The 20,419-nt window shown below is 45.3% G+C and overlaps 2 long non-coding RNA genes across 3 annotated transcripts in view; one reads left to right on the top strand and one right to left on the bottom strand.

Moving 5' to 3' along the window:
- The window catches only part of LOC142777510 (uncharacterized), a 31,272-nt gene extending 15,081 nt beyond the window's left edge, over positions 1-16,191 (bottom strand). Inside the window, exons 1-2 of the long non-coding RNA XR_012888146.1 lie at positions 14,525-16,191; positions 13,945-14,014 (exon numbers count right to left, since the gene is read on the bottom strand). This is a non-coding gene — a long non-coding RNA (uncharacterized LOC142777510). The remainder of the gene's footprint in view (positions 1-13,944; positions 14,015-14,524) is intronic.
- On the top strand, positions 6,513-20,388 carry LOC142777511 (uncharacterized). 2 transcript variants are annotated; one of them, XR_012888148.1, is made up of 3 exons: positions 6,513-7,837; positions 11,918-12,023; positions 20,326-20,388. It is a non-coding gene; the product is annotated as an uncharacterized LOC142777511 (long non-coding RNA). The 2 variants fall into 2 exon arrangements; XR_012888147.1 differs by lacking the exon at positions 6,513-7,837 and having other exon boundaries at positions 11,586-12,023.
- The last annotated feature ends 31 nt before the right edge of the window (positions 20,389-20,419 follow it).

Here is a 20,419-nt window from a genome sequence, read left to right as displayed (position 1 = left end):
ACGCGGCCCAGCTCGCCGACTCAAACTGGGTAGAGCGCTGCAACACTGCCGCCACACAGATGTCAAGCCGCAACACCTGGCGTCTCTTTAGGGCTCTCATCGACCCTAGCCAAACACGCACAGAAACACAGAAACACCTTCAGCGCGCGCTTCACGCCTATGCGGGTGACGCGGAAAAATTGGTACAGGCTCTCAGAGACAAATATCTCTGTAGCCAACAGGACCCCATCGGACCGGCGTATTCATATGCAGGCACGGAAAACGCCGAGTTGGATCGTTGCTTTCAGCTCCACCATCTGAAGGCGGCCCTGTCCAAAATGAAACGAGGCACAGCGCCAGGTCGGGATCGAGTGACGGTTCGGCTCCTAACCAACCTCCCTGACTCGGCGTACATTCACCTCCTTGACTACTTCAATTAGATCTGGGAGGGGCGCGAACCCCTACCGCTTGATTGGAAAACGGCCTTAGTAACTTTCATCCCTAAATCAGGCAAATCTGTAAACATCGACAATCTCAGACCAATTTCCCTAACCTCATGCGTAGGGAAACTTATGGAAGCCATGGTCCGGGACAGGCTCTCTGAATACTTAGAGGCCCGACACACTTTTGCAGACACTATGTACGGCTTCCGCCCACATCGCTCTGCTCAGGACATCCTCCTGCAACTCCATCGTGACGTTGTCGAACCGGTCGAACATCCCAGTGACGACAAGGTAGTCCTCGCCTTAGATCTCAAGGGAGCTTTCGATAACGTTACCCATGACATCATCCTTACCAACCTATCACAAACAAACTGTGGGCATAATGCTTTTAGGTACGTCCGCCAATTCCTCATAGAACGGCAGACATACCTACGTATTCAAGACAAGGAGCATGGACCGTACCCCCTCGGTACGCGCGGAACACCACAGGGAGCAGTCCTCTCTCCTCTTCTGTTCAATCTTGCCATGGCTCACCTTCCCTCATTGCTAAACGATGTCCCAGGCGTGCAGCACGCTCTGTACGCCGACGACATCACGCTATGGGCAACTCAGGGTTCCCTTGGTAGCATCGAGACATGCCTGCAACATGCCGCATCGATAGTTGACAGCTACGCCCGCGGCTGCGGTCTCGAATGCTCACCCACCAAATCGGAATACGTGCATCTTCGCCCCAAACCGAATGACACGACACAAATTGAACTCACCTTGTGTAACAGGGCCATTCCGGAACGCGACGAAATCAGAGTCCTGGGACTCTTCATACACAAACACCGCAAAATTGACACCACTCTGCGCAAACTACGCACTGTGGGGGATCAGGTGGGCCGCATGATCCGCCGGGTTTCAAACAAGCGAGGAGGTCTCAAGAGCCGTGCTGCTCTGCGCCTCGCCAACGCTTTCGTGACCAGCCGGATCCTTTATTCGACACCTTACCTGCGTCTGCGTAAATGCGACGAGAATACACTAGACTGTATATTCCGCAAAATTTACACACGTGCCCTAGACCTCCCCATCTCAACGTCGAACCAACGTCTCGCAGACCTGGGCATGACAAACACGTATGGGGAACTTAAAGAGGCTCATCTCAATAACCAGTACCTGCGCTTTAGTAGGTCTCAGGATGGAAACAACCTCCTACACCGCCTCCACATTTCCAACACCCACAAGGTGGAAGAGCGTACCGCGATCCCCGAGGATTGGCGTGGTGCACTGATCATTCCGCCTCTGCCCCAAAACATGACAAATGGGACTCACGATGGGCGGCGTACAGCGCGGGCTACAGCCCTACAGCAACGGTATGGCTCATGCCCGGGAGTCTTCTACACGGACGCATCCGGCCCCCACCACAGCGGGTGGTACACGGCCGCTGTGGTTCACCAAAACGTACCTATTCAAGGGCTCACCTTTCGAGCACCGGACATCACACACGCGGAGGAGGTCGCCATAGCCCTCACCGCAGCGGACCCCGCATCTCGGATAATTATTACCGATTCGCGGAGGGCGTGCCCAAATCTCACATGGGGTTGCATCAATGATCGCGCCGCCGATATCCTTAAACGATGCTATTATCTAGATCGCCCAAATCCACGCACCGTCATCTGGACTCCTGCTCATACGGGGCTAGTTGGAAACGAGGCTGCAGATGCCTCGGCCCGCGCGCTTAATTACCGGGACCCGCCTCGCCCTCCATCGCCTGATGTTCCAGAACCCAATCCGGCTACCTCTTTCAGAGAAATCACCGCTATGTACAAATCGAACAGGCTCCGCTTCCCACCCCCAGCATCGGGCCTGCCCAAGAAGGACGAGCGCTGGCTCCTCCGTCTCTATACCAATACAGTATTGTGCCCGGCGATACTCAAACATTTCAATCCGGCATTCTCTGGGGAATGCCCGCACTGTGACCATCCGTTCGCGGATACTTTCCATATGGTGTGGGCATGCCCCTCAAATCCGGCGGTCCCGCCACTTCCTTCCCCTTCCCTCCCTACCCGAGAGAGCTGGGAGGCTGCCCTGCTCGGTTGCTCGACCCTAGAGGACCAGCGTGCCCTAGTGGCCCGAGCGCGTGCTGCAGTAGAAGCCACAGGGGTCCCGGACTAGAGACTCCTCCTAGATTTTGTAAGGGACCGGCCCTTGAAGCCGTCCCCAACTCTCTCCTGTCAACTGGGTGAATAAAGTTTACTACCTACCTACTACGAGAGCTTACGAGCAGCCTAAGCGGAGCGCGGTGCGTCGCTGCCGTTTTTGCAAGCGGAAGGGGGACAACGCGGGCGCCCTCTCTCGTGCGTGCAGCAACTTTGTTCATTTCAAGATGGCTTCCTCCGGAGATGGCATGCTTTCCGCGAGTGCTGCAGCTTCGCCGTCACCTGCCCGGCGCAAGCCGCGAAAACACAGTTTCAACGGTGAAAAATAAAAACGCCGCCACCACACACGCGTCAAAAGCGCAAAGAACACACAAGGTCCGTTCGATTCACCTGCACCGGTCGGAACCGGTTCACGGCTGTGCACGCGAAGTTCAGAAATTGTGCAGCGTGAGTTCAGCGGTGCAGGCACAGCACGACACCCGAAACAAATGACGATGTGCCGACAAGGTGTTGGCCTTATTTCTTTTCGGTTAATTTACGCCATTCAGCAAACACCGACCTATGGCGAAACGCACATGCGGGCAGTTTATGAAGCGCAAACATCTTGGCAAAACACACCGCATTTGTAGAGGCGGGTACGGCGCCTAAGCCACCTACGCCTAAGTGCTGCGTCGTCTGCTCAGCTGCACGCGCGCCTGCACCAAGCCGGCACTGTCAGCGAAGGAGGTGCAGGAAAATTGTGAACCGGTGCTGCACCTTTTCTGCACCTTTCGAAACGAAGGGCAGGGTTCAGCGGTCGTCAATGCTGCACCGCTGAAACGAATGGTAAGGTGCAGCACCTCGTGAACTGGTTCACGTGGTGCAGGCGAATCGAACGGACCTACAGTGAATGCTTGCAATGGATCTGGAACGGAACCTTGCTGGCTTTTGAGCGGCTACTATCCAATCAGAGCTTGCTTGTTTGTCAAAAAAATAGATGGTTAATACATTGAAAGTGGATTTCTAAATACTTCATGAAAAGATAATTTACACGTTATTGTTTTGCTTTCTATACGTGAAAAAAAAATGTTTTTTGTTCTGTTTACCGACGATGAAAACGACCAAAGGGTGCTGCAACTGTGGAAGGTCCGCTTCGCTGCCGGCAACGAATAACTAAAAGAGAAAAATCAGCCGCCGCTCCGCTGCGGCTTCGCGGGTGCTCCCGGAGCGGGGCGGACCACAAAAACGTCAAACTAAAAACCTCAAATGTGAAAGAAAGGCGGCTATTCACCATCGCCACGCACATATATGACAAGTTCAATGACATCGTATTAGAAGACTTAATTGCTTGGTCCCGCTAACGTTGTCGATTAATCCCTCGCGTTTCTGGTGGTAATCACACCATGAAAACGTTTTTATACCCCTTTTAAACATTCATAGAGAGTCACAGGTGACGCTGCACGTACAGGATGATCAGAAAAGAGCGGGTGCAGAGCGTGTCAACGCGCTGAGAGAGCGCAGGCAGAAGGCGGGGTACCGACCGACCGATAGAAAGATGGCGAAACGCACGCGGAGCAGCGCCCTCTGGCCGAGGTGTGAAAATGCGGTTGTTTGGCGCAGACCGGCCAGCTCACGAAGGAGGTTCAAAAGTGGGCCACTACCGAGGGTAATGAACCCACAGGCACTGACGTTTTCATCACATGTTGGGCCGACACGGCGGGCTAAACTTGGCTACTTGACTTCATTCGTGGGACACATTGCCCCCTCCTTTCTTTTTCTTCCTCCATGCCTGCAGTTCACTGATTCGAGAGTGCACCTGTGAAAAGTTGTACACTAACGCAACATCTCAGTTGCTACATCAAAGAAGATTGGCATAAGTTTATACACAGACAACAAATGTAAAGTCAAGTCGCCTCGCCACGGTGGTCTAGTGGCTAAGGTACTCGCCTGCTGACCCGCAGGTCGCGGTATCAAGTCGCGGCTTCGGCGTCTGCATTTCCGGTGGAGGCGGAATTGTTGTAGGCCCGTGTATTCAGATTTGGGGGCCCGTCAAAGAATCCAAGGTGATCGAAATTTCTGGTGCCCTCTACTACGGCGTCTCTCATAATCATATAATGGTTTTGGGACGTAAACCCCACAAATATTCGTAAATACAAGTCAGCTCAATAAAAAGTATGTTTCTTATATGAACAACGGCTTACCACCGGTGAATTTGTGGTCTAAGAGAACATTACTGATTGTAAAACAGCGAAAACAAGTCAGCTTTGAACTAGAGCACCTTGAAAGACCGCTTTTAGATACCCGGCTTCGCTGCGTGAAATCGTTGTCTTTTATCACTCGGTTCGTTGTTCGCGTGCTTAAACAGATATCTCAGGGACGGCTTTAAGCTCTCCCATAGTGGAGTACGTCGTACTCTAAATCGTGAGTAACTTTTCATAAACTCCATAAGGACGGCTCACTGCCATCTCATCATAGTCGAGTACGAAGTACTTGAAATCAACGAACACAATCGAGTTTGCTAAGAGAATGGGGTGATTAATAGTGTCGAAGGCCGTAAGTAGGCCTATGAAAATCACGTTGATCAATCGCCTTTGAAAAGGTAATTGACAAGTGTCAGAAGAGTTATACCACTGTGCTCAAGCCAGCGAGGTTGCGAAGAGGCAAGACCTCGTCGTTCGCATGTGGGAGGCCCAGCCGATCAAACTGCTGGTTTCAATTATAGTGTATTCCTTCTCCTCATCGACTTTTCGATTATTTTTTATATTTTTATTAAAAATGGGATAACGCAAATTGGTCTCTAATTCCTTAACACTGCATTATTATCTTTAAAAAACAGATTTGACGCAACTGCGTTTAAATTCGCGGGGAAGAACAGCAGTTTTGAAATTGAGATTGATGATGGATCATGAGCAATGGATCATGCAATAATTTTATTATGGTAAACTTTAATATTATCAAGACCAGCACTAGTATTTTTAACAGAATAGAAAGTTGGGCGAGTTGGTGTATATTCATATTAAAAGAAAAGCGGCGCACAAAAAGGCGGAAAGTTTTCAGTTGTGAGTGCAGCGCTGTGTGTGGTTCTCTTCTTTGTCTCCGTCTTTTTGTGCGCCGCTTTTCTTTTAATACTAGTAGTTTTAAGGGCAATAATTATCGAAATTACTTCAGCAGGAGTAGTGAACTGAATACGCATGTCATTCAGATAATTACGGAAAGGAGGTAAGGCGAACCGTAGCTTCGATTGTAATAGGAGCGTTCCTTTCTTTCCGTTCACCAATCCATGTTATTAGGTTTCTAATGACTAAGGTCGTGTGCTTCCTAACATTTGCTTGTTCGTGTCGGCAGTTGTTGATATTCAAAGCAAATATATGCACGCACACTACTCACCTTACGAATGGACGGACATGATGTATCTACGTGCAAACATACATATATACGCACACGCTACGTACGCGCGACCTTTGTGTTTGTGTGCGCACGTACGCACACATGATAAATCAAGATTGTTCGGGAGGAAGGATTACAGGAGCTCGATTCGGGAATGACTAGCACTACCATTAACACAGAAAACAAGTATATGCGGTAAATAGTCACACACGAAATGCAACGAATTCCCCAACCACTTGCTTATATGAGCGAGACTATATTCGGTGCTTAGAGAAGCCCGAATTTTGATAAGAATGTACACAAGCTAAATAATGGGGTACTCACCGAGGATGATTATGTCGTCGTGAGCGATTTGATTAAAACAAACACCGTGTCCGCCACCATCTTCCCAAGGCGTATGTTGTTGCTGTTTTTGTGCGGAGTTCTCCATCGCGTATCGTCCGGATCCGTCAGGAAGCAAGAGAGTGATACGTTGCCATCGTTCCACCATGATAGCCACGCATTGCAACCCGCTGCAATGGTCTCTGGATATCCCTTTCTTTTTCAGGCTCGCGCGAGCTGCATGTCGAAAAGCAAGGAACAATGCGGCTCGCCCCGCCGCGGTGGTCTAGTGGCTAAGGTACTCGGCTGCTGACCCGCAGGGCGCGGGTTCAAATCCCGGCTGCGGCGGCTGCATTTCCGATGGAGGCGGAAATGTTGTAGGCCCGTGTACTCAGATTTGGGTGCACGTTAAAGAACTCCAGGTGGTCGAAATTTCCGGAGCCCTCCACTACGGCGTCTCTCATAATCATATGGTGGTTTTGGGACGTTAAACCACACATATCAATCAATCAATGCGGCTGCTTCTCAACGTGCTCCACCTGGTAACACGTCTGCTTTCAAGGTTGACCCTGTTAGAGCCGTTTCCAAGCGTGGCCGCTAGGTGGCGAGCGCTCACTTGGAGTCGCGAACAGCGGAGACCAGATAACCCTGATGTTGCATTCAATGAACTGTTCCCTTCTTCACCACCGAAAAGCCGGGAGACCAACGGCAGGCCTTTGCGAGGAGCACGTCATCGCTTCGTTTTCATCTTTGTATCCATCGCGGAGCTCGTTTTATTTCTCACTCGACGAACAGAGGGGAACGGGGGAAGACGCAGGTGAAACTTCACGTTTATTATTCCTTCTAGTCTGGAAACGTCATCCGGGTCTACAAGCTGCCGTCAGCAGCTTTAATGTCCCAGTAGGCATTGCGAGCTCTCCAACCCCCTTGAGTATAACCTTTCGAACGCCTGTGATAATCTCTACCGCGCGCTTATTTACAAGTTGGAATTATATAGATTTTAAAGTTGTTGCGAAGGTGAAGAGGGAGAGAGAGAGAGATAAAAAGAGAGGAAAGGCAGGGAGGTTAACCAAGCTGGGCTCGGTTGGCTACCCTACACTTGGGGTGGGAGAAAAGAAAAATAATAGAACGGAAAGAGATGGAAAAGAAGAGGAGTAAGAAAGAGAAGCATGAATAGTCAGCTCGAGATTACACAGCACGGTCTCGCACAGTTCTTTCACAAGCGGTCGTGAAGTCTGGTGGTTCTTAAAAAGTACAAGAGGGCTTTCGTGGGTTTGCGCGTATGGAAAGACGTCGGCCAAGGTTCCAGGATCTTCTCTTCTGTAAGCGGCCGTGAATTCAGCTGACAGAGCTTGGCTTCCATAATACGTCGTTCGGTCTGGTATATGCTGGGCAATGACATAGAATGTGCTCAAGCGTTTCCTCGCAGGCGCAGATGTTGCATGCCGAAGTGCTCGCCATTCCAAGGAGACGAAAGTACGAAATTGTAAATGCCGCGCCCAACCTCATGCGACACAGTAAAGTTTCAGCGCATCGTGGGAGCCCGGATGGCAAACGAAGTTGCAAATTTGGGTCGATCGAATACAGGTGCGTGTTGGAGAAACCCTGCGTATTCCATTGTAGGAGAGTTATACGGCGAGCAAGTGATTGTAGTAGCTTTGCAGCATCCGTTCTCAAGAGCGGTATGGGCGTGCGCTGGTGTTGGTCATGAGCCGATCGAGCAGCTTCATCTGCGCGGTCATTGCCGACGATTCCGCAATGACTCGGCAACCACTGAAATACAATATCGTGACCTTCCTTGAGCGCTTCGTGGTAGTCGTGCCTTATCTGATATACTGATTGTTCGTGTAACTCGTGCTGCATAACAAACCGTAGTGACTGTAAGGCTGACCTGGAGTCGCAAAAGATTGGTTAGGTTGCTGCCGAAGAATGTACTTTACTGCACCTTGAAGTGCTGCGAGCTCTGCTGCTGTCGACGTCATGGTGTGAGAAAACTTGTACTGAAGCAACACATTTTCAGATGGAACAACCACTGCTCCTGTAGAGCTGTTGGAATTAGTGGAGCCATCGGTGTGAACATGTTTGCGGTCGAAGTACCTTTCGTCCAACAGGCGCAAAGTCAATTGCTTCAGGGCTAGCGTTGACATGCGTGCCTTCTTAACGATTCCAGGAACTGATAAGAGCACGTCAGGTTGACGAAGACTCCATAGTGCAACTTCTGCATGCATCGCAAGTTTGAAGCCAGGCGGTAGTATGTCCTGATGTTTTGTCACAATACCGCAGTACGAAGAATGGGGCCTCCGAGCTGTCAAACACGCCAAATGATGTGACGGTAGCCGTGATAAATGCCGAATGTGCGCTCTCAGCGTCTCGACAATGATATGCGTTGTAACCGGTTGTTCTTGTGCAATAACAATGGTTGACACTGTCGATGAGCATCTTGGAAGGCGAGGCATGTCCGAAGTGCTTGGGCTTGTACGCTTTGCAGTGCACGGATGTTAGTCTTGCACGTGTTGGACAGGACAAGAAGGCTGTACCGGAAAGTTCCGAGAAAGAGGGCTGTGTAAAGCTGCAACATGGAATGCACGGATGGGCCCCATGATTTTCCGGCGATGAACTTGAATACATTCTCAATGCCAATGAGCTTTTTCTTCAGGTATGTGACCTGCGGACTCCAGGTTAGCTCACGATCTACGATGAAACCTAAGAATCTATGAGTGCTCTTATATGGCATTGATCTGCCATCCATGCACAATGGGTAGAAATACATCGGTTCGCGTGTAAACGCCACCACTGCGCATTTTTCTGTCGCGATAGTCAAACCTTGCTGGCGAAGGTATGTCGATGTCATTGTTGCCGCTTCCTGTATTCTTGCGCGCACTTGAGGCCGTGTCACGCCAGACACCCAAATGCAGATATCATCAGCGTAGAGAGATATATAAGCCATCTGTGGCAGCATTCCGGTGAGCCCCACGAGAACCAGGTTGAAAAAAGTCAGACTCAAAACACTGCCTTGTGGCACCCCACGACTTGTAAAATACTTATTCGTAGACCCATTTTCGGTTAGAACGAAAATGGATCTCTTTGTGAGGTAGCTTCTTACCCATCGAAAGACGCGACCTCCAAGTTCAGCTGCTTCAAGAGCATTGAGAACAGCCTCATGGGTCACGTTGTCATAGGCGCCCTTCACGTTTAAGGACAGAGCTACCGACAGCCGCTTCTGAGCTTTCTGATGCTGAACAGAGGTCACTAAGTCAATAACGCTATCAACTGAGGACCGACCTCGTCGAAATCTAGCCATAGCATCAGGATAGATGTTATAATGTTCCAGGTACCATTCCATGCGTATAAGCAGCATCCTCTCCATCACCTTGCCAACGCAGCTTGCTAGTGCTATAGGCCGGTATGATGCCTAATCGAATGGAGACTTTCCGGGCTTCAGCAAAGGCACCAGACGATTACACTTCCACTCATTAGGCACCATTCCATCATACTAAGACTTATTGAAAATGTCCAGGAGACAGCGCTGTCCATATCCAAGGTGCTGGAATCAATATCCAAGGTGCTGGAATCGTTGTAAATATACCATTTAATATCTGTAGATCTAGTCGACGTGACGGCGCTATATATGCGCCTATCAGCGTAAACGCCAACTTCTTCTTTTTAACATATAGACACACGCAGTGTTTTCCATTGTGAGACTCTACTCTTTGGAGAACGTGAGTTTTTACGGATGTACACAGCAACTTGACTTCGCTCAATGCACGATGAAGAAACGAACGATTCATATCCCGACAGTCGAGGTATTTTTGAAAAATTCCGTTCACAAATGATGATGATGGGAAACTTACTTTCGAAAATGAATTGTCTGAGCTCAGGCATTCTTGACTGTAGACCTCTTGCGTTCCACTGAATTATGGAAGCACGCTTGACTTTTTCTCGGAAAGGCTGATGTGGTCTATGGTGCGCCATCTTATTACTGAAGTCCGGCAAGAACTCGTTCTAGTGTGTCCAAGATTTGCAGCGCGCATTTATCGGCAGGGATCTGTAGACTATCTAATAGAGTGCGAATAACACTCATGAATGACCTCAATACAGAAAAAAACGTGTACCTATTGGGCGGACTGACTGCTTCTGGGGGCATATCCGTTGTTGACTGTCGATATTGTGGTTCCGTAGACACGTGTACCCGCGGTAAAGCGGGCCAGTTAGAGCCGGATGTTCTCTGTTGCACCACAGTGTCTTCCGGCACCTCTGGACGTACCCCACCAGGTGGTGGGGGCGGGGGAGGTCTCTGTGGTCGTGGCGGCGGTGGTTGTAGCGGTGGCGGCGTAAGTGAAGGCACTTTCGGCACAGGACTGCTTTTTCTTTTCTTCGAGCACCGCCATCGACGGGAACACCGTCGTTGAACAACCGTTACCGCTTCCTTTCGTGAGCTACATGCTGGTTAGCGTGTAGCGCTAACCAGCATTGTGATGCGGCTGCTCTTAGACCCTGGTTTCCTCATAATTTTTTTAAATCTTGTAATTGACATCAATTCTGAATTATTTCAATTGAGTTAGTTTCCACATCATTGCCAACACAACAGTGCTCGTTGCAGCGATAGTGATAGGGCTGCAGTATAGATTACCTGTACTATGTTAAGAAAGTGCACAACGTTCACATGTAATGCAATTGTTTTTATATTTAATGCATGCACATCACCACAGAAAATTGAGCTAGTTTACCGAAATTCAACAGGAAAGAAGGTGAGACATGCAGGGACAGAGAACCGAAAATAACAATACAGTGAAAATGCGACTGTCAACTGAAAAGGCACACTGTGCCCTTCTAGTGGGCAACCATTTCGCAAACAATGGAGGAGAGTTAAGATTTTCTTAAGGAAAGCCTCAGAAATATGTGAAAGATTTTCTAGACATTGTCTCCGTACTTGAGGATCTGTGCTGGCAATACTCCCATAGATAATAAAACTGTTGCTAAATCTTTTGATTTAAGCATTTTATTGTTTTAGACCGTAGCATTGCCACGTCGTACCTCAGGTCCTCAATCATGAAATAGTGTCTGCATAAAGTTAACGCCAGCCTTTATGCGCAGATTACGCTTTTGTGCATTTATTTGGAGGATATTATGCTTGTAAAAAAGGGAAGCAAGAAGTTAGGTGAGCAGGTGAGATAGCAAGTTTTCCTGGATAATGAACTTGCAGCAAGCACAGGGCTGGGTTAATTAGCGAAAAAAGAAAGCCTCAGAGTGGTGCCAAACATTTTCTAGGCATTGCCTCTGCATTTGAGAATCTGTGCTGGCAGTACTCCCCTTAATAATAAAAACTGTTGCTAAACCTTTGATCAAAACAATTATTGTGTTTTTGGCCTTGTGTTTGAGTAGCCGCCGCAGAATGCTTAAAAAGTAAAGTCCATCAGTTAATCAAGTTCAAACATAACTGTGGGAAGGAGTAAACTAAAAAAGAAACGCATATTTTAATGCACGGGCTAAAGAAAGTAGATATGGGGTTAACATTGCTCTTGCAGCCATCGATAAGCTTCCAGCTAAACTTTCAGGTGCTACAACATTCCTTCACAAGGGTGCTATTACTTCAAACAGTCCAAGTATAATTTGCTCTTGTCATTGTGATGCGACTGCGGCTTTATTAAAAAAACACATTATTCACAGGTCGTGTCCTAAAAAGTACAATGGGACAAGGTGCCCCAATTTCTGCAAGTCTTCTTTATGGAGACTCCAAGAAAGGGTATGCATAACAGAAAGGAACAAAACATCGGTAAGAATGACTAAGCTTTTTGTGTATGTGAGTGGAGGGGAGGGAAGGGGCATCAATTTGGCTGCAATACAGTATCAGATCAGAACACTTAAATGTGCACAAATGGACAGAAAGAGGTGATGACAACACAAGCCCTTACATCCAACTAATCATTTATTCACAAAACTCCACAATTTTGGCACTTTCTTTCATGACATCACAAAACTGATATGCCAACATCAAGTGTACATCAGTTTCTTTCATGACATCACAAAACTGATATGCCAACATCAAGTGTACATGCTCAGAAACTGTTACTTCGGATGATAAAATAGTGAAAGGTGTGCTGATGCACAAGTGACTTGCCTTTCTAATCAAACCAGTTTCATTCATCTCCCTGACATGTTTTTTAGTTCTCTCTATTACCTTGGCACAAATTACTCACGCACAGATTATTACCTTGGCGCAACGCATTCACCGCGGCTGGGTCAAATCTTGGCCGCGGTGGCCGTATTTTCAATCGAAGGGACAGTGCTTGAGACTCGTGGGCTTAGATTTAGGTGCACGTTGAGAAATCAAAGTTGGTTGCAATTTTCAGAGCTCTCCGCTGCGTCATCGCTCATAATTTTATCTTGGTCTTAGGATGTTAAACCCCAGCAACTATTGTTATTTATTTAACAATACTGCCAATCTCATCAGAGATTACAGCAGGGAGGGCATATGAGCAATAATATTTCTTTAAAGATTAGAATATTATTATTATCATGGAACTAGTCGTAAGACTATGTGCAGGCAAGCAGCAGACAGGCTGGAACTTGGATGAAATTTTCTTAAACTTGGTGTGTTCAGTCTTTGGCTCTCCCGGCAGACAATGTACTTTGTCTTTACCGATTAGGAACTATGTTGGCCCTAGTAGATGCCGTAAAAATTATGACATCACAGCGACTGGTGACACACCCTCTCACTCCTAGCTGTGTGGGTTGAGTCTAGAGGAAAGGTGTGGTGGGAGTTAAGCTGAAACTGGGTGCTCGGACCTTTTCGAAGCCCCTTGGAAGAGGCAACATACCCCTGGCCGGCTTCACGTAGAGAGCACACCTGAGCTGACCCACCAAGGGAAAGCCGGTAGCCACCTTTTCTCGTCTCTCTATACACATCATCTTTTTTTTTCACTTTTATTGTTTCCTGTCTTCTCCTCTCCTCTATTTGCTTTCAATTTTCCTGCTGGCAACGGTTAAGTGTGTGTCACATATAGCCTTGTGTATATATATTAGATTATAGTGGCTGTGTATAGCTAACGTTTACAGGTTCTTGAGACATGTATCAACTCTATATTTGGCATGGCAGTAGATGGCTATCATTGCTGAATGATTTCAAAACCATGTTATTTCAGATACTTTCCCACACTTTACATATTGACCTATCAAAATAGATCGCTCCAAAGCAGAATTTAAGCTTATTCTCTGCTCCAATCTATACTCCGTTTCACAAGCTGTTGACAGTGCAGCCAAAGGCAGTGCTTTCTTGTCCAATCAGGGCTGTGTATGCACAGCATTTAGTTGCTCCGAGAAGAATCTTGGCTTGACACTGAATTTAGAGCCACTACATTTTAATTATTCCCAATAACATTATTAATGCAATGTAAAGTTGTCGTACGAGCGACATCAAGACGAGGATCTTCTGCTTCCCAAATTGCTTGGCTGTCCTTAATAGGACAGCCACACTCATCACATGTATCTAATAGATTGTATGTATGTAAAACCATCTGCCTTCATACAATTAATTCTTGAGGTAGTTTGTAGTGCATAACTACCTTTGCCATAGACATTGCTTCACTTCATACACTACACTTGTCTAACGGGGCACATCTAATACACATGCAGAGGTTTTTTTTTTCTTTTTTCTTTAAGAGGGAAACAGAAAAACATAGTTTTTCGCTACTCACAATATCTCTTGGCTTGCTCCAACAACTTTGTTTTCGCCAGCATGCCCTTGTCACAAAAATACCTCGAAATCTGCAAATGTAGCCCATTATCGTCCGTATTCAGGGGTAAATTTAGATCTCACTAGGCTTAAATTAACTCGTGAAAAAGAAAATCACAGTGAATCAACGATATAGATACAATATAACTCTTCGTTCACAATATTATGTGCGGTTTTATGTCCCAAAACCACAATATGATTACGAGGGAAGCCGTAGTGCAGGCCTCCGAAAATTTCGTCGATCCGGTGTTCTTTAACGAGCACTGACATCACACAACACACCAGCCTCTACCATTTCACCTTCATTGAATTGCGACCATCGCGGCTGGGGTCAAACTCGAGACCTTGCGGTAAGCAGCCGAGCACCCTAGCCATTATTCCACTTTGGCAGATCGTTCTTAAGAATAATAATAATATCTGGGGTTTTACGGGAAAAAACCACGATACGATTATGAGCCACGCCGAAGCGGAGGGCTTAAGAAATTTTTAACCATCTGGTGTTCTCTAATGTGCAGTAACATTGCATAGTACACGGGCTTTACCTGCCGTGGCCGGGACGGTCTTTTTTCCTGTATTCGTCGTATTCCTTGTGCTAATATCTGTCGCTCGGTGATCGGCCACTAATACAGCTAAAGTGATGCAGCCTGTCCACGAGAGCATGACAAACCACTGATCAAAAACTTGTGGAACTACCGGCGCAGATAGCTCACTGTGGCTGAAGGGAGCTTTTGAAGAAAAACTTGTGGATGGATGGATGGATTTATCTTGCTGTGCCCTTTATATCGGGCGGCGACTCACGCCACCTAGCTATAAAGTTAAGTACTATCACTATGTGTTGAAGTATTGAATTTCACTCGCGTCTTGATTGTAGCTACCAATCAGTTAGCCTCCTCCTGGTTATTTCTATTCGTTCAAAGTCTATTTTCCCTTCACTGTCCCTAAACCGCAATGCTTTGAGAAATTCCGCGCCATTACCTTGGACTATAGGGTGAAGCCCTTTACAGAATATTATCAAATCTTATCACCGAATATTATCAAAAAATATTAATTATTATGAAAGAATTATTACATTACACAATATTATCAAATCTAGTGGACCCACATTCATCTATGTTCATCACTCTTAGCCGATCATACATCCTATGTGACATCATTGCGTAATCTATCGTTGAATGCAGCCTTCCTACCTCCCATGTTATCTGCCCTTCGCACTTCTTGGTATTGTTGCAAATGATTAAATCATGCTTTTATTGCATATCCATTAGCATTCTGCCTCTTGGGTCAGTCTTTCTATCTATATCTTCTATGTGCGCATTCATATCTTTTATTATAATTATCTCGCATTCTTGTCCTCGTTCATCAATGTAATTTTCTATGCACTGCGCCATTTCTTGGTTTTCCTCTCTTGCTTTTGACTCTGCCCGCAAGTATACTGAACCCAGGAGCATGATCTGCCCTGCCACTTTCCCTTTTAGCCATAAATATTCCCCACACTCTTGCTTGACCCTTTGCCAGTCTGCACTTTTATGAATGAATGCCCCAATACCTCCCTCCTTTCTGCTGCCTTCTATTTTATTACAATATTCCCATGCGTCGTCCAGATTGCTAGATGGTTGTTTCATGTACCTAAGACTTGCTTCTACAAACCCATATACTATCAGCTTCTCCTCCCTCAGCAGTTCTTCTATCTCTCCCCATTTCAACCTTATCCTTCAACCCTGCAGATTAATATACCCTACAACTGAATTTGCTCAGCCCTTGTGCCTACGTCAATTTCTCCCCCAGACTCTATGTGTCTTAGATATTGGTGCCACTTTGGAATCGTATCTCTCTATACCACCTGTCAAAGAGTCCCCCTGGTTGCTTTCCTCGTTACTACCTATCCTGCACCCCGAAGGGCCCGCGTGCCCCAACAAAAAGCTGCACATTCTTTGAAGGTTTTCACGTGAGAGCAATTTTGAAAAGCGGAGCTCCTTGAGTTTTTTGTTATGCCGCGTGCGAGAACAGAAACTAGCGTGCCTTTGCCACAGTGCGGCCCTGAGCACTGTATAACAAACCAGTGATAATTATTTAACGTTGTGTGATTCACAATGATGGCTGCTACGTGATGTCTATCTCATTGAACCAAAATTATTAGGACAAACTGCAGCAACATCTCCTAGAAAAACTAAGAGGCATTGACTGCAGTCGTAATTTGCATCCGCCACAGGGTGCAACAAAGCGGCACTTGCCCCCTTCTCCAACCACACCAGCAACTGCCCCACAACCCCTCGCCCCCTCCTGCTTTTATTTATTTATTTAAAGATACTGTGATTTTTCTTCGAGACCTTGGCAGCGCAGTACATAACAGGTGAACTCAACAGAAAAATAACAATGAGAATCGAACATATGAATATCTTTATACACATGCTTTAGAGAAAAACAAAGGCAAGCGACGTTATTTCAACAAATTTCAAATCGAACAAAGAATCCATTAGCACAAGTAAAAAAAAGAAACAAAAGCTCATGAAACATCTCGGCTGGACAAGAAAACTGATTACTAATGAAGGTGTGACTCAAATTCTGATAGTGAGTCGTGTATAACAGTTTTATCAGTCAGTTTATTCCAATCGACTATCATTCTTGGAAAGGAAGAGTACTTGTAACAGTTGAGACGTGTAGTGAATGGAGCAACGGCTAGTGAGTGTGTGTGCCTAGTAGCGTAACCTGTCGTACATGCAAGATTTGATGTGTCTATCTTGTACTGACCTTTCATCAACTGAAAAAAGAATTTTAGATTACATACAAGATTTAGAAAACTTATAGCAGGTAGGCCACTTTGAGATAAGAGGCTAGTGACTGAAGTGTGGCCTTACGTATTGTAGATGAATCTAACGGCTTTTTTCTGTAAGCTTTCTAAATTTTATATGTCAGTTTTAGTGAGCGGGTCCCATATGCTGACGGCTTATTCTAAAACAGGACGGACGAGTGTTTCATATGCCAACAAACGTACTGCTGGTGTGGACAATTTTAATGCACGCCTTAAAAGGAACAACTAACGCCTGCAGTTTCCTAGCGCTTTCTGAAGGTGTTTTGTCCACGAGAGATCACTTGCTATGTGGAGGACTAAGTAATTATATTGAGTAACTTCTGACAAAAGAAGGTCTTCCGTGCCATAGGAATATATTAGAGGCTTCTTTTTTAATGTGACCCGTATGTACACGGTCTTTTCAAAATTGATGCACATTTGCCATCTTACACCAGTGAACTACCTTATTAAAATACCTGTTTAAGCTATCGTCGTTTTCCTCAGTCGTTACTTCCTTATATAGCACGCAGTCGTCCGCGTAACGCCTGACTTTTATGGATAAGTTAGCGACTACATCATTGATATATAAAAAAAAGAAAAGTGGTCCTAGGACGAATTCCTGTGGGACGCTAGACTTGATAAGAACTATATTTGACACTGTTCCATCGCCATCAAGGAATTGACGGTAGCCACTTAGATAGGCTGTTATCCATCCTATAATTTTGTCATTTTCTCACACAGCTCGCAGCTTCTGGAAAGGTTTAACATGCGAAACTTTATCGAATGCTTCACTAAAATCCATAAATGACATTCCTTCTTCCCTGTTCATAGTGCTAGCGAAGTCATGTACAATCTCAACGAGCTGCATGATATTCGAGTGGCCATTTCTAAAACCATGCTGCATATCTGTTAGCACTTTATGTTCATTGGGAAAACTAATTGTACATTTGTAAATGATATGCTCCAAGAACTTGCAGGTAGTTGAAGTTAATTAAATTAGTCTAGTTTTTTATGCAAGCTTCGTCCCCTGATTTACGCAAAGGCTTCACCTAGCAACTTTACACTCTTCCAGTAATGTTCTTTCATTGACAGATCTTGTAAACAGAACATGCAAGTATTTTGCACACCATCATGCAGAACACTTTAAAACACAGTTCGTGATACCATCAAGTGCTGGGGATTTCTTTTTTATATCAAGTTTTAACAGTAAATTTAGAATGCCATGTTCCAAAATAGCAAGATCAGGAAGGGAAGACAGTTTTGGAGAGAAGCATGGTAGACAACAATCATCACTTGTAAATACACTTTTGAAATGGTCATTATATTCAGCACACACTATTTTTTCAACAAGCACACTTTTACCACTTACAAAAAAGAAGTCAGAAGATGAAGAAGCGGGCATCACAACGCTCCAGAACCGTTCGGAAGATGATTAAATAGAGTCTAGCTATAATGTGTTGTGGTGGTAGTGTTTATTTCTGAGAATTTTTTCTTCAACTTTTGAAAACAGCTTATCAATTGCTTCTTGCAACTGCTCATCATTATGCCTTTTCACTTGTTTCTTTTTCAACCGCTGAAACTTCTGTCTCATTTGTAATGTCTCTCGCGTAATCCAGGGATTGCGACGCTCAGACTTCTTCACTATTTTAAAAACGAAACGCTCTACACAATCAAGAACCAAACTCCTGAAAAAATGCCAGAGGTCAACCACACAACTAAAGCTCGCAAAGTGATCGTAATTCAAAGCTAGCATATAAATTATGCATTCATCCTGTGCTCGTGAAAACTTAGGAAAGGATTGAGCTTTATTACCTTGTTTGGTCAAGACATTGTTAAGTGTAAGAACAACCGCTTTATGGTCTGAAATACCTGGTATTACAGAAGATGAGATGTTTTTTTTTATGCTACCGCTAAGAAGGAATAGATCAAGAATGGTTCTTGGATGATCTTTAATTCTTGTGAATTCCTAACAACTTCGAGCAGGTCAAATTCATAAGCTAGATCAGCCATGACATTTTCAGCACTTTGAGCTGAATACGAGGAAAACTTTCCCCAGTTTATATTTGGCAGGTTGAAATCGCCAATCAGTTTGTCATCTTTAATATGTATGAATTTATATAGGTTGACAAGCGATCCAAGTAATCAACAATGGAATTCGGAGGCCTGTAGATGGTTCCAAGAACGTATTTGAGGTTATTCATGTATAGTTTACAAAAGATGCTTTTTACATCTGGAGCTTCGGGCATTAAATGTAGTAATATCGACGGCTTATACAGTACTGCAATGTCCCTGACCCACCTGTTCTGTCGCGATCCTTACGCAGCACCTTATAATTTCTTGGTACAAATTAACTGGCAAATGTACCCCGCTTAACCAAGTTTCAGTTAGTGCGACTATATCTGGCTCTAGTAAAAACATGCTCTCTAGTTGTGCAGTTTTATTGGCAACACTGTAGAAATTCATGATAAATATTGCGAGGGGCCAGCTGCTGACATTAACAAGTACTTTCCTTTTAAAAATTTGAAAAGTGTTTATATGTGGTTTCGTCCCAACCAAACATTATACCATCTGTACTCAGCTTGTCAAAAATTAACTTGACCTTAGCATTGTTTTCTTTCTTCTGTTTCAAATGCCATAATTTCCTCCTGATTTGGCTTAGGCTGAATGAGAAGTCTTTTGTTAGAAAAAGCTTCGTCCCTTTCAGCTTTGAGCAAGCCTTAAGAATGGTGACTTTTTCACTATAATCCACAAGTTTTATTATCACTAGGTGGCTCCTGCCAGTCTTTTTGCCTAGTCTGTGGAACCTTTTGTTGCCACTAACACGGAGTCCTATCTTGTTCTTGAATAAGTTCTTTTGCAGTATTTTTGTTAGGCTTTCCAATGTTTCAGTGTCATTCTCTTGTATTCCATAAATAATCAAATTATTGTGACGACCCCTAGTTTCAAGATCATCTAACTTATTCTGCAAAAATGACACTTGTGTTTCCAAGGCAGTGAAAGTTGGTTTCATGCTATCAAGCTCAGGTGCTAAGGACTTTAAAACAGACGCGCTAATCTCTAAACTGCCCAGTCTATCCTTCATATCGGTTATGTCAGATTCCATCTTATTTTGATTCATGGTAGTCATTATGCTACTCTGTCTTTCAAGCAATTTCACCAAAAGGTCCTTTTCAGTAGGGCCTTGGTTGGCCTCAATATCGCGACATGACAGCAAGCTTGGCATAAAAGGAAGCACATCAGACAATGCACGAGCAATAGACATTGGGCTGCGATACAACGCGGGCTTGTGTGACCTTGCATTTCTAGATGCCATTTCTTACCAATCAAAGCAGCTGTCAAAACAGTAATGCAAACAGCTGACCTACACAAACTACACTAACTACTCCATGCATTATTTGTGAATGCCAGAGAGGCAGAATTACTCGGGGATTATTAAACATTTCCTCATGTTCACTGTCACTAGTGATGCACTGCACAAAAAGATATATTCATTTGTAACACGCTGTGTTCTGAGAAACTGAATTATCATCATTGAATATGTCAAATCTTTTGCAGCCCTGTCAGCCAATAACAGTGAAGCAATGTTCACGAAAATGCTAGAAGGGGGAGAACCATGCAGTGAGTATGCAGTATAATTTTTTACCTCTGG

Source organism: Rhipicephalus microplus, chromosome X (assembly GCF_043290135.1).
Source record: "Rhipicephalus microplus isolate Deutch F79 chromosome X, USDA_Rmic, whole genome shotgun sequence".
Lineage (NCBI taxonomy): Eukaryota > Metazoa > Arthropoda > Arachnida > Ixodida > Ixodidae > Rhipicephalus > Rhipicephalus microplus.
The sequence above is the reverse complement of the archived record's forward strand: the minus strand, read 5'-3'. Positions and strand labels throughout refer to the sequence as shown.